The following is a 15,588-nucleotide window of genomic DNA, read 5'->3' as shown; positions in this document are numbered from 1 at the left end:
TTGTCATAGTAGGGCTATGGGGGGGGGCAGTGTGTGTGCATGGGCCATAACCCATTCATCTGATGTTGACACACCACATGTGGGCACAAGCAGGGTTATATTCTACAGGTATGTGTATACAGTTGCTAGATGACTACTTCCTTGTACAGTCATGCTGCACAGCTAGCACTTGCATCACATAGTCTGTAATGCTGCTGGATACTGGTGGCTAATGTCTACAGTGAGTGACATTTAGACCTCATGTGGTTGTAGCCATTTGGCTGTGTGCAGGGTGGGACAGGCCTTATAATGGATGGCTCCTTGTTACACTCACTCTCTTCCACACATCCATGTACATCTACCTTTGGCTTAATATAGTGTGTTGTCCTTGGATATATGTCTGTATTCCTATCCACTGTGTCTGCAAAGCATGGCTGGTGCATACTGAGGAGCGTCTGCACTAACATCTGCAACTGCCCGATATGTATGGTCTACTATTTTTTGCAGACATGGGCTTCATTTGTTTAAGTGTGTGAGCATGCCCAGTATGACCTTTCAGTATGTTGTTGTCTAAGATTGCCTTAAGTGTGTGAGCATGCCCATTATGCCTTTCTGTACTGAATGTGTGGATCAATTCTAGGTAGTTTGTACTCCAGTGCAGACTTTTCTGTTGTACACCTACAGGTAGCAAACTGTTTCTGCTGGGTATCCGTCGATCATTTGGCAATATGTGGACAAAGTGTGCAGGGGATTGTGTGTACTGTAGGTGATTGTGTCTGTGCTGCTTCAGCTACATGGTACTGCTGTTAGCAGAGATATTCAGACATGTGTACTGTTATACACTGTGATGTTTTCTGTCCTCATGTACTGTCAGGTGGACATTCCTTCTCACAGTGATGTATTGGGGGACAAGAGTGACTGCAGCTGTGTGCGGTATTGTGGGCAGATGCCTACATATTCATGGTAAGTTATGCCATTCTGGAGGGAGAGCTGCAGAAACTTACTGATGTGTCTGTGTATCCAGTTCAGCACCTTAGTACAGTGCTGGTAGAGGACCCCATACTTGTATATCCATCAATATGAGAGTGTGGCCTTATATTGCTGTGGCAATACCTCACAGCTGTACAGATTTGCACAGGTTACCCAGAGGCAGGGGCCATGAATCAGGACATTACCCCTATTGTGGTGTAAGGGCAGGTATGTAGCCACCCATTTATGTGTTTGCAACCAGGGATAGTGTGTGCACACAGCTTTGTGTCAGACCTTGCACATTCCGTGCTGCCCATACTCCCACCCCCCCGTTATTCTATCCTCTTCCATACATTATGCATACATTCTCTGATACTTCCCATAAAGTTATCATCCCATCATAGCTGTGTGTTGGTGTTGGTCCACAGTTCATGCAGTGGGACATGGTGGACATGTTACTGTGGTTTGTGCACATGGTCTTACATATGGCTTATGAGGAGTGTGTTATGTTGTTGTTTGGGTGCCCATGACATAACATAACATGCATTGGCAGTATGTGTGAGACAAAGGCCCTTGGCAGAGACCAGTGGGCCATTATGTGTTGATGCGGGCTACATGTGGCAGGCCATTGCATTCTATCAGTCCTACAGTCTCAGACCACCATACAGTATATTCCCTTGGGGTGACAGGGTAGGTGTGCTAGGTGTTCATGCCAATACCTTCTATCAGTCTTGTTCAGGTGGTGTGGATGTTGTCAGGGTGCTACCTAAGGCTAAGCGACACACCTGCATGGAACACTTGCACTGCATGCTGCATTCTTTCACTATTTCCATATACAGGTGGGGTCATATTGTACCCATTCCCCACAGCAAGGATACGACCAGAGAGGTACCTGTGGGTGGTGTTTGCGTGAGCTGGGTGCATGTGTGCTATGGACACTACCTGCATCTGACACACAGATATGCATTGGGCATTCCAGTTATGCTGGCATGTGCAGGCACATCAGCTGTTTCCCAATACATCAGTCCTACCTCCTTTGTGATCTGCAAGTGTTCGGGCAGAGAACACCGGTATCCCCTACTAGAGGACCAGATAATGTGATGCATACCTGTATGTACAATTCCAAGGGTGTCTCCATTTCACAGTGACACAATATATACTGTATGTCTGGGGTACTTCTCCCTGTGTACTGCTTTTATATCTAGCCCAACAGCCATGCCATGTCAGTCTTTCAGATGGTGACACATATTACCACCATACATTTACAATGGCTTACTGCTAGCATGTGTTATACTGGTGGGTATTGTCTTTGGCACTGCAGTTGTGAGGACTTGTCCCTGTCATCAGCAGTAGTGGGCAATGGCCACCAGGTCTTACCTCAACATGCATTCATACTGACCGCTCTCACACAATATGAAACACACACCAACCTAACACAGATATACCTGCATATTGTGCAGATGCTACAACCTATTCTGCTACCATGGCCACCTCTGTGCATCTGTGCTCCACTGGTATTGTACTTACACATACATGTTACTACATTTCTACATAGGGTTGTGGGGGGGGGTCACACCTGACTGTTACTAAGTGTGTACATCAGACTGGGGGAGGGCACACCAGACTGTTACTACATTTCTAAATAGGTTAGGGGGGTACACCTGACTGTTACTACATTTTTATGTAGGGTTGGGGGGGGGTACACCTGACTGTTTCTACATTTCTACCCAGTGGTTGGGAGGGGCCACACCTGACTGTTACTACATTTATACGTTGGATTGGAGGAAGGGGCACACCTGACTGCTTCTACATGTCTGCATAGGAGTGCGAGGGCACACTTGACTGTTACTACATTTCTAAGTAGGGTTGGGGGGGAGCACACATGATTGTTTCTACATTCCTACATAGGATTGTGGTGGGGGGGGGCGCACTTGACAGTTACTACATTTCTATGCAGGATTGTGGGAGGGGGCACAGCCTTCTGTTTCTACATTTCTACACAGTGGTTGGGAGGAGGCACACCTGCCTGTTACTACATTTCTACATAGGATTGTGGGGTGAACACACCTGACTGTTTCTACATTTCTACACAGAATTGAGGGGGCACACCTGACTGTTTCTACATGTCTACATAGGAGTGGGGGGCACACCTGACTGTTACTACATTTCTACATAGGAATGTGGAGGGACACACCTGACTGTTTCTACATTTCTTCACAGAATTGGGGGAGCACACCTGACTATTTCTACATTTCTTAACAGGATTGGGGGGGCACACCTGACTGTTTCTACATTTCTACACAGGATTGGGGGGCACACCTGACTGTTACTACATTTCTACACAGGATTGGGGGGAACACCTGACACTTGTACACATTTGCTTTGACTGTACTGGTATGTCAGGTGCTCCATTTCATTCTGTATTCTAACCTATCATGCTGACTAGAGGCATATCAGTGTACTACAGATCTTAGCTTTGATTGACCTACATATTAGTTTCTGACTTCCTGCCATTCAGAACTAACATCCCACTGCCTGACCTGCTGTAGTCTGTCTGTGTAGGCCTGTGGTGGGAAGTTACCCATAGCCATCATTCAGAGGCCATAGCATAGCATTTGTTTGTGTTTGTCTACACCTGTCCTGCTGCCTGAGACTGTTGTTGGGTATGTGAACCTCCCTGACTGGCATGTGTGAGTCATATGGACACACATTTGACCCAGCACATTTGCTGTGGTGGGTTTTGTTGCCCTGTGTAGTACTGGCTACTGTGGTGACACCAGGATTTGTTACAGATCTCATGGGGCCACTATAGGTGTCTACTATCTGCTGGCATACCATTCAGCCACCCGATTCCCTTGCATGCTCACATCCATACCATAGATGCAGGTAACAACACATTCTCCTCCATTTGGCAATTGGTAGGTTGAGTGACTTCCCTTGTGGGTGTCCCAGTATTGAGGGTGGTGCTGCAGGGCTGCCTATGTCAGATGCACATAGTACACTCCCTACACATGGTTGAGCACAGGTAGTGTCATGTTTGGCATCCCTTTTACTGTATGTGCATGTCAGAGAGAGGTGTCATTCCCTGGGTCCCTCCTGTGTTAGTGTATGTGCTATGCATTGCCTCTTTGCCAAAGCCAGGGCATACTGGGCATGCATCCTTCTGCCTACTGGGGCAGGCTCTGATTGTTCCTCCTCTAAGTCACTCTGTGCCTGTGCAGGCCTTGGCAATGGTGGGGGGCTGTGTGGCCCTGCCCCCTTCTGTTCCTGCTGCAGCTGTTTCTGCAGGATCATATCGTGTAGCATGGCACATATAATGACAATTTGGGTACATGTAGCTGGTGAGTACTGCAAGGCCCCACCAGATGTGTCTAGGCACCGGAACTGTGACTTGAGCATCCGACGCACATGCCCTATTATAATTTTGGTCTGTGCATGTGCCAAATTATGGAGTTCTTGTTCCGGTGTGTGTGCATTTCTGATGGGTGTCATCAGCCATGGCTCCAGTGTGTAACCAGCATCTCCCACTAGGTGACCATAAGGGATGTCCCCAATGGCAAATTTCTGGTACAGTTGTGTCAGATGCCAGATGTGGGGATCGTGATAGCTTCCAGGGCAGCCAGCACACACATTCATTATTATGCCCTGAGCATCACACACAACCTGACAACTGATGCAGGGGAAGCCCTTGCGGTTGATGTAGACCCTACCATGCTCACCTCGTGGTGCTTTGATGCATATGTGCATGCAGTCTATAGCACCCACTACCTCAGGGTATTCTGCTATTTGGTGGAACAGTTGCATACTGCTGGACAATGCCTCACGGGTGTTGGGGAAATATATGTGCTCACCGGCATGTGCTGACATGGCATCCAGGAACTGGTGGAGTACCCTCAATGCTGATGCCTGTGAGATCCCCATCATATCCCCAATTGGGCTTTGGAAGGTACCTGTAGCTACTATTCTTAGGCCTACATATACCCTGGTATCCACTGGGATGGTTTCCCCTATGTAAGTTCTGTGTGTCAGGTGTGGCACAGAATTTGCTGTAAGAGGTCCCTGTCCTCCCTATAGCATTCCACTATCTCCAGCTCATGTAGCCCCTGGTAGGTTACCCTGGGTCTCTACACTCTTCTCCATCTCCTTACTGTGGGTTGGTCAACAGCATTCACATTCTCACCACCCTCAGCCTCTTCCACATGTATGATAGCTATTGCAGCCCCTATCATTTTGTTGTTTTGTTTGTTAAAACTTCCCTGCTTGTATACATCGGTGGTGTAGAGTATGGGAAAACCAGAGTGAAAGATCTTTGCATAGTTTATAGTAGCGTTCTGGGCTGGGCTGGTCTGCTGCCTGTGTAATTGGCTGATTCTGATACATTTCACCTGCCAGCTATGCTAGTTCTCCTAGATTACCTTCCTACTGCTCTTTTCCCTTCCCACTGTCTTCCTGTTTAAGCCCGGGGGGGGGGGGGGTGCCACGCAAACACAGTGCTCAAATGTGCACAGAGCTGCTATTTCCTGGTTTACTTTTTTTTCCCCTTTAAAATCCAGTGCATGGCTCGCACACCCGGTTAGGCAATGTAAAGAGTGCTAGGTAACCTCAGACACATACCCTTGCTTAGCTGTGCTAAGTTTGGAGCAAACCCAAACCACAGGGCTCCAATCCACTTACAGTATGCCTGACACACACCCCTATGATATCAGCTAACTCTAGGCTTGCACCAAGCTATTCCTGCTCTTACACTGTTGGGAGCTGACTAGCATGCAGGGGAAATCTGGGATTCACTATCATTCCCCTCATTTGCATAAGATTGCCTGCTAATGCATAGTTACATGTCCCACACTGAGCCTCCCCCATTAGCAACCAATATTCACTGGCCATGTTGTCTTCTGCCTGCCATTGAGTATAATGGCAGAATAGTGATTTTAGTTAGAATGTTAGTTTAGGTTTATTTTCTTATTTTCCCCCGATCCCTTTTGCACGCTGCTGCCCTACACTTAAACAGCCGAGATCGGCTAAAAAAAAAAATAAAAGTTGATATTTTTCTTCCAAGTGTTTTCCATGCCAATGGCCTTATAGTTGGCCATTGGCATGCTTTATACATGATATCCACCCTTTATTTGGAGCTGTCATGGCTTTGTTTTGTAATTTGCAGAAATGTACTCCTTTACTGGCGGAGTACATTTCTGCAGATTACACTAGTCCTGCACAGCCGGTTTCCAACTTCCTGGATCACAAATTCACCTCATTTGCATGGATTTCTCCTGCAAACGGGGTAATTTGCATACAGGGGCTGAGTCCGTGCAGGACTAGTGCAGGAGCGCTCGTGCACGCACCTACAGGTTATTCCTGGATCGCACGGCAGACATATTGCCTGCTGGAGCTCCTGCACTAATACCGCATGCCGTGCAAGGCTTGCAGAATCTGGGGGATTGCCAATTTCAAAATGATACATTGTTACATCTTGTGCTTTCCATCATGTAAGCACCACTGCACGGCAGTCAGCATGCTTCCACAATACCTGCAGTTCCTCAAGACCTGCAGATAATAAGCACACATTGTTAATTTCTAAAAGGATGCATGTAACATGTGTGGTCTTCCATCATGGAAACATGTTAACCAGCATTGTGTGGTGGTCAGCACTGAAACACAATAATGAGTGAAAAAATTGCACCTCCTGGCTACCTCTACCTCTGGCAACAGATGTGAGTTAATGACTATGCTACCAGTAAGCCCTACATTTTATTAATGCTGGCCCAATGTAATATGTAATTTAGATAAAAAATAACAATATAAAAATCATTATAGATAAAAATAACTATATATAGAAGGTGGATTGAGCATACACATGATATCATATACATTGTATGTCTAACTGTGGGTATCAGTACAATTATGGTTCTACAATTAAAAGTTTATTTTCTGAAATTTCATGTCACACACATACATGGTTGACCACTCATCTCTTTAATGTGTATATATAACTAATGAGCATGCCTGTGAAACAAGTCTTCAATGGCAATGAGCAGTTTGGACAGCAATGACTGTAAAAAATACACCTGTGGCCAGCCTTCCCTCTGGCGACCAGTATAAGTTCATGGTTCTCATTATAGGTGACCCAGTGTTCTAATCTAGCACACTCCAAATTTTATTAATGCTGTTTCACTTAATTTTCGAAAATAAAGAAAAGTATACAGATAATTATACATAATTATAGCTATGTATAGCAGTGGATATCATATGAATTATATGTGTGACTGAGGGTATAGTGACAATTTTGTTTTGTACTAAAAAAGTGTTTCCTCTGCCCTAGGATGGACTTCATATTTCAATGATAGTCATATACACATGAATGTATAAACCAGGACCTTGTCAGGTCACACACATACATGTTTAACCACTCGCTCTTTAATGTGTCTATATAATTAATGAGCATGTTTAGCAACCACGTCTTCTGTGGCAAGGAAGAACAAACACCTATGTGGAAGAATGTTTTGTCTACCTTACATAGGTTTGAATCTCACATTGTACAAATTACTTTTATCAGTGTGTAAAGAAGCACAAAAAAATTAGTCAGTCCCCAATATGTGTCAGAACAGTTAAGTCATCTAATGGGTACTGCAGAATCCAACCCATACACTAATACTAACTGTCACATTACCCTTCCTATTTCATACACAGCCTTTCTCTCTGTTTGGCATTGCTGCTCTCCACTTAACATCATGCAAAGGTGGTTGGTATGGTTGTTCAGCCTTGTGCACTAGCTGTGATATCATGGATTGGCAGGAAAATGCTCTAACTGTTGCTTTTTGACCTGTGTGGATGTGGCAAGAGCTAGAAAGGAAGGTGCCCAATTTAGGGCTCAGAGATGGGGTGTAGACGAGTCCAGAATATTCATTGAACTCCTTGTAAAGCACCACAGCTGTAAGCTTTTGCAAGGGGACTATACCAGGTCTCAATATAAATCAGAGGCTTGGAATAGTCTTGTCAAGGTTGTTTCTAGTGTGACTGGTATTCCATGCACTCTAGAGGAATACAGGCAGCATTATAATGACATGAAAAGGAGCAAGCAGGCAAAATTTAACCAGTGACTGGATCAGTTCAGGACTGCTGACATCCCACAGTTGTGTAAGTATACAGATAAAGATCAGAGGTGCCAGAAGCTGTTGAAGACTGGGAGGGGGAGCGGAGGGTGAGAGTGTCACTTAGTGATCTAAAAAGGGCAATATTTTAAAACTATTTATTACCACAACATAGGTTCACTTGGAGGACATTTTTAGCTTAGCCAATTTCCTTTTGGTGCTTGAAATAACATTTCCTGATTGGTCTTACCTATCCCATGGTTGATAATTGTATAGTAGCCTTAGAGATAATAAATGTGATCATACTATAGATAATTTGAGGGGATCCATGCAAGGGATGCAGCATTTAGGAACTGCCTTTATCAATTAGTGGCACGAGGGGCAATCCTGGAGTACATTTACTATTACCCATTCTTAGATCCCAGTTGCATTTGAATATGGACAGGGATGAGCTTTGTTTTACTTGAATGGATAGTCTCTTCTGGAATAGTGGTAGCCTCTGTGATATATATCCATCTGTCCACAACATTTAGTTTAGATACCTTAGCTGAGTATTTCTGATGCCATTTGATTTGCTGATGTTCAGTAGATCCATCTGTATTAGGTCGGAGGATGCTTTGTATGCCAGAAATGTCACCTCTAAGCACTGTGTAGGATACTGAGTAAAGTGATAAATATTTGAGGTGGTCCATGCATGACCTATTGTATAGGACTTGTATCCTTTTAGTAAGGTATCTCTGTGGATATTCCAATTATTGCATGGGTCTGGACAGATACATGCCAAAGTGGGCATTATACAAAATGATTGACCTAATGAGGGCTTTGCAAAGGGGGACAATAGCATCTCTAGATCTAGTCAAAAATCAATTTGTTTATAAGCTGTGCAATATAGAAAGACTTTCTTATGACTCTGGACACATGTTGGGCAAAAGTTAGGTCACTGTACACAAAAGTTCCCAAATGACAAACAACTGGGTCAGTTCTCAGGGAGGCATTGTCAATTTGGCAGTTCCCTGGAGTAGATGACTTCCCAAAATATATGATAATGTATTTCTTGGAGTTTAGCTTCAATTCATGATTCTGACACCGGTTATTGTTTGGGACAAACCTTCCTGCATGATGGCTAAGACATTTGGGGATTCAATAACGGCTCCTAGCTTGCAATCATCTCAAACTTAGTCAGCCAATGCCCTTTGGCATTTCCTTCTACTTCTGAGATGTATATGCCAAACAGAAAAAGTCTCAGCACCAAACCCTGGGGGGCTCCACTGGTGACTGCTCTCTTCCCCTATTTTGATCTCCTGCATCCTGTAAGCAAGCATACATGTATGCATTCTTTGATTCACCTTCCTGATTAATGCAATCGGGTTAATACAAATTATATTCATTGTATAATAGAGCACCACTTGTTAGAATGTGCTTTAAATTTATAGTTTGAAACAGTCTTCTAGTAAGCAATGAAACAAAATGTATGAACCAATAATGACAAAACTACCCATTTCAGAAAATTTCAACCATAAAAGGCCACTCAAACTTCTGTCATTACAATCCACCAATATCAGTAAATATGCAATATCTCTGCAGAAGTAAGTCATCTAAATAATTCCACATTAAAGGCATCTGTAACTAATGAAGAGGTTGCTGCTAGCAAACAACTTTATATTTCATTGTTTCATCTACAAATAAAGTGCCTGTAGCCCTTGAAGAATAAATTGCCTATGCTACATTTAAAAAAAAATGATAAGCTAGTAATTTTGTAATGGGAATAGATGGCAAACTGATAACAGAAACATCGTTACTAGGTAACTCCTCCAAAGGAGGACATTCATAGGACTGCAGCATCCACTCCCTTTAAAGTACAACAACAGTACAGTATCTGTGATCCATCGGCATACTGAGGGAGCAGAACCCACAGCCTTCTGCATCAAAAGCAAGGATACAACCTGTTGTGCTACTAACAATACGAGGGGCTTAGTATAAGTAGCACTAAACGTCTCTTCCCCTGAAGCTCTCAGCTCCTTGTAAAATCCACTTGACACCCAACTAAATCTTTCAACTTCACAGCACAAGATATCTGGAAAAAGTCAACATTTATTTGGGGGAGGGCAAAGGCCCAAAACCAGGAACACATTTTAAATATTGCTTGTATAATCTTAGAAAATTGCTAAAATAAAGTGTTTTGTGTTATCATGTGTTTCCGGAAAGATAGGAATACCGAAACTTAAAGGGCTATCATTATTTAGTGAATTTAGTTCTCACAGAGTTGCCAGAAAACCACAAATTTTAAGAGGAACAGACCAAAAGTATGAGCCAAATATTCTGTGAAAATCTGGACAGTTTAGAGTTATGGACTCAACCCCCTGAATCGCAAGTGGTGGTATGGGTAAAGAATTCAGGTTATTGTTTGAGACTGAGTAACACTAACCACCAGGTATACCAACTGGGGCATTTTACACACACACACACACACACACACACACACACACACACACACACACACACACACACACACACAGGAGCAGCATAACTCCTGCAAATAAAATAAAAAAACTCTCCTTACCTGCATGACTCTGGCTCTGGCAGCACAGCAGCAGCATAACTCCTGTAACACAGAGCAATAAGAGAACAAGAACAGCTAGTTTAGTTGGTTTAACTTCCGCACGCGAATCCACGTTAGGGTGAAAACTCAACTTCATTAATTTTTTTCTGACAGGTCTTGCAGCTGTAAAAGTGGGGGGGTTCCCCCTCCCCCTGGCTCTATGGTTCCAGTACCCATGATAAAGATACTTTAAATTATATACAAAAGTGGAGATAGGCAAGACTGGTATACATAATCCTCTTCTCTTTTTATTTTCTCTTTATTTTGCAGCTGCTCTGGAGATCTTAAGAAACAGAGAAGCCCATGCTGAACATTTAGAAAGCCTAACAGAAACAAGAGGTATATATGCGGCACAAATTAATTATTTTATTAAAAGTTTTGCTCTTCAATACACTGGTAGCAAATTAAGCATGAGTATCTTAACTCTAAAATAAAGCATATATGCTTCATTATGTATCTCAAGGGAATTGGAGGAGTCAGTTGTAGTAATGTATTCTGATGCTGTGGGTTGAAATCCCACAGGTAACAAATGCATCATAAAATAATTAAAAAATATTAATTTCAAACAAATTTGCATAAATGCCATGTTAACTTCTGTATTATTTGTAAAAGCATATGTGAAATATATGTATATTTCAAGGATTATTTGGAATGATTATAAGTCCTTTGTAGGCTTTAAAAATACAGTTAATGAAATGTAAAATTATATTATATTGTAGTAATTTATTGTATGTGGCATTATCTTTTTCTTTCTTTTTGTTTTGTCTTTCCCTACCCCTTATATCTCTTTTTTATTGTTATGTTTGGTCACAACATTCTGATGTCATCAGTTTCTGACAACTGACAAAGTGATTTGTAGCACAAGAAGATAGACCAACCATTGTGGCTTAGCCTGCCACCCATCCAATGGCTGCCATGCCAACACCCAGCACATCTGGGACACAACCTGGCAGTATTGCCTCTGCAGCCCTTGCACCTGGGCCCTCAACATCAGATAGCATTAGTCTGGCAGCTAGTGCAGTGCTACCTTCCAGAAGTATTAGTAGAGGTGGGGAGTTTGTCACTTGCTAGGAGCTGCCAGGCATGGTGTTTGAAATTGTAGAAGGTACCACTGGTAAACACCTCAGCCATGTGGAAAAGATGCTCAGTAGAATACTGCTAAAACAAAAACATCAAACACTCCAACAGCAAGCTGAGGAAGGAGATGGTGATGACAGTTCTGAAGGTAAAGACTAGATTCTCATTGTCCCTATGCTTGATGGGCATGGGTCTCTGATGTCCCACCCCTATCCATAATCATGGTGCCCCCAACCATTTGTGTCCCTCACAATCCCTGTCTCTGTCTTGTTTGTCCTGTTTCTATGCACCCTCTTCCTCACCTACCCTACTTACCTGACCCTCACATACCTACATCCCTTACTCAACATCCCCCTCTTATTGAAATAAAATCAAAAAATGTGCACCTGTCCCACAAAAATATTGTCCCATACATAGCTCCCCACTTCACATGTGCCTTCTCTACACACTTCATTGAGTCTAATTATCTATGTAACATGATTACATTGTTGTCACCCATCTTTGTTGAGGTGACAGTCCAGATTCATCCAATATTCTATCCATGTTCATTTTCCACTATTAAAGAAGTGCATTGCAATGGTTCTTTTCCAATTCATTTCTGCACATTCCTATATTTCTTCCCTTTGTTCTTCCCACTGCTTACCCCTATTTCACCACTTTCCTATCTACTCCATTTTCACACTTTTAATCTGGTCAAAAAATAGAATCACAGACTACACACATGGCAGAAATGCTCCCTAATGTAGCCCTTCACGTTTTGTCCTCTGCATTTGCGCAGAGTTTGGCATCGTTCGCCATCATGCACCAATGCCAAGCAATGGTAAATAGCTTTTCATGTCCTATGGCATAGGACGGTTAAATCTGCACAATGCTCCCTAAACTCACTGCACTAAAGAAACACACAGTTAAAGTAGAGTAAAGGCACTCATATTACATATATACTGTAACATTTATTTAAACTGACGAATGTATAAAAATGCAACTCCATAAGTGTACTGTTTACATATCAATTTTCTGATGTTCAATTTTATAGAGTACTTCGCTGGAATCATTCCCTGTCACTTTTGCAAAAATTATCACATTTAATTGTATAATGCCATCCTGAAAATGTGTAAAAAAAATAGATTGAGCCAAATTTGAACCCTGTATCATTTGTGCTCAAAATATGCACTCCCTGGTTTTATTCTTGCTGTCACGGAGAAAGCTAGGCAGCATGTGTTATTATTACACTCAGCACTGTCCAAAGTGCTGACTGCCATGCCTTGGTACTTAACGTGTTTGCACAGAGGAAGGCAAACCAATAGAACTATTACTTTTTTCCCAATTAAGCAGAGACCTGTGTTTGCTCATTGCTTAACTTTGTGCATATGGCGATAGTAATAGTAATAGTCCTTAATGTCATAAAATTTATAACACAACATTTGTGATATAAACTGCATTATGAACTCCATAGTATCTGTCAGCTGTTTCTACCATAGCCTATATGCATAAGTATTTCTCAAGTTCAAGTTGTGCTCATTAAATGTAAATCTTGCATGCACAAACCAGTTGCTCAGTGGTGCACTATGTAGAGGTGATTGCCATGTATTACTATTTCTACTGCCCAGTTAGTTTTCATCCCATTATAATCCATGTAAAACACAACCAAAGGGAAGGCACTTGTTACTGGCTGACCTCATATTTACTCAGACTCATGTGTGCCCTGCACCCATGCACTTGAAAATGGATATGTCAGCAGTAGCTCCCAAATATCCACTACACTACAAAAATAAACAGCACAATTGCATCGTTACATCATCTAAAGCTTTATACTAAAAATAGACACTGAGATTGTCTTATACATGCTTTGATGTGGTAGCCAGTTAATCACAAATATGAACACATGTACATGCCAAGTTGCATCCATGCTAATCACACAACTTTTGTGTGGCCGTGTGAGTGTAATGTACACAGCATATTGAGGAACAGGTGCATATGTCTCATTTCTGCTTCATGCATTCCTGAGAGCTTTTTGCATCTAGCTTGAGAAGCTCTCTTTTAAAGTATACCTGCACATTGGAACCACAACAGAAAATACAGATTCCACACTTTGCATGCCACTGTCATAACAGGATATATTATCCACATCATATGTGTAATGATGATGATGGCATCATCTATAAAGATCAGTATGACAAGGTAAAAGTATACTTCATGGATGATGCAGTTATTTACTACTGTGTTCCATGGATGGGAACAAAATGCTTACTTTTAGGTTAACTTACAACAACAGCCACATTATTTGTGTGTCTCTATGTATGTGTAAGTGTGTGGGCATAGTCAGAAGAGCATGATTCTGTAGTCTATTGTCATCAATCCAGTCCCATGCAGAACAAATATTCTGGCAGTCATACATGCCTATATAGCCATTTCATACAGGCCCCCAAGCGACTTCTGCTAAGCATACAGTGATGATGTCAATTGCTATAAATTGTCAATCAGCAGTGTAAAAGTCAAACTTGTGATATGGCACTTGTGTTAAATACTCAGTTCTCCAACTTTTGTAGCTAGTTAGGTAGGAGTTCTAATCTCACTACAGTTAACTGGTGTGTGTGTGTGTGTGTGTGTGTGTGTGTGTGTGCGTGTGTGTGTGTGTGTGTGTGTGTGTGTGTGTGTGTGTGTGTGTGTTCTCATAAGAGTATGAGTTGGTATCCTACTGTTACCAAGCCAGTCTCATTGAAAAATATATTTTGACAGTTGTACATGCATGCACAGCCATCTCATACAGGCCTCCAAAAATCTTCTCCCAAAAATCCAGTGATGATGTCATCTGCTATAAATTGTTGTCTGACGCTATGAAAACCAGACTTGTGCTTTGGCCCTTGCATTAAGCATTGTATTCTGTAGATAGTTAGGTAAGGGTTATAGTCTCACTGCAGTCAACTGGTGTGCATGGGTTTCTGTTCAGTTAGATCTCATTATAGAGACTGTAATGTCTCCACTCTGGGCCAGTAATTAAGAAGCCTCAACCCTCACCACTGACACTGGAAAGGGACGTTCACTTGAAACAACAATGGATATACTCAGTGTTTCCAATGCAGCTCTCTGCATCAAGCACAATTTCCCTTAAGAGCACACAGGGAACCCACTCAGCCTGGGGTCTGGGTTTCTTTCTCTGTCTCTCCCCAGCAAGGATCCCCACTGGCACAGCTGCAGAGTTAAGCCCTCAGCTAAGTGTCTCTCTGTGAAACCAGTGATTCATGTTCACACACACACACACACACACACACACACACACACACACACACACACACACACACACACACAAACACACACACACACACACACACATACACACACACACACACACACACACACACACACACACACACACACACACACACACACACACACACACATTGAAATTAATATTAATACATATCATAATGTTGACCAAAAAGCCAGGCTTGAGGAGTGGCCACAGTGTCACCAATAGATATAAATACCCTCAAAGGTTAAAATATTCTCTAAAGGACCAGCCACGATGAAAAGTGTAAATATATTTAATGTTCTTCTTTTGGCTTTTCCCGGTTATGGGTCACTACAGTGGAACTCCGGTCCGATAATGATTGGCAGTAGATTTTTATGGTGCAAAGATGCCAGCTCAATGTCCAATCTTCAACTAAGTCATGCCCATTCTACGCATGTCTTTCGAACGCTACTCGACCACGGGGAGGACACGCAGACTCCACACAGAAGGCACTCCAGCCGAGAATCGAATGGGAGAACCTCTTGCTGTGAGGCAACAACGCTACCACTGTACCACCATGGGTTTGTAAAGATATTTAATAATAAATAATAAAAGAACATGAAAATACAAAATATCTATTTACAGTAAAC

The sequence above is a fragment of the Protopterus annectens genome, chromosome 3.part0, assembly GCF_019279795.1.
Source record: "Protopterus annectens isolate FY-2018-M chromosome 3.part0, PAN1.0, whole genome shotgun sequence".
In the NCBI taxonomy this organism is placed as follows: domain Eukaryota; kingdom Metazoa; phylum Chordata; order Ceratodontiformes; family Protopteridae; genus Protopterus; species Protopterus annectens.
Note: the sequence above shows the minus strand (reverse complement) of the source record.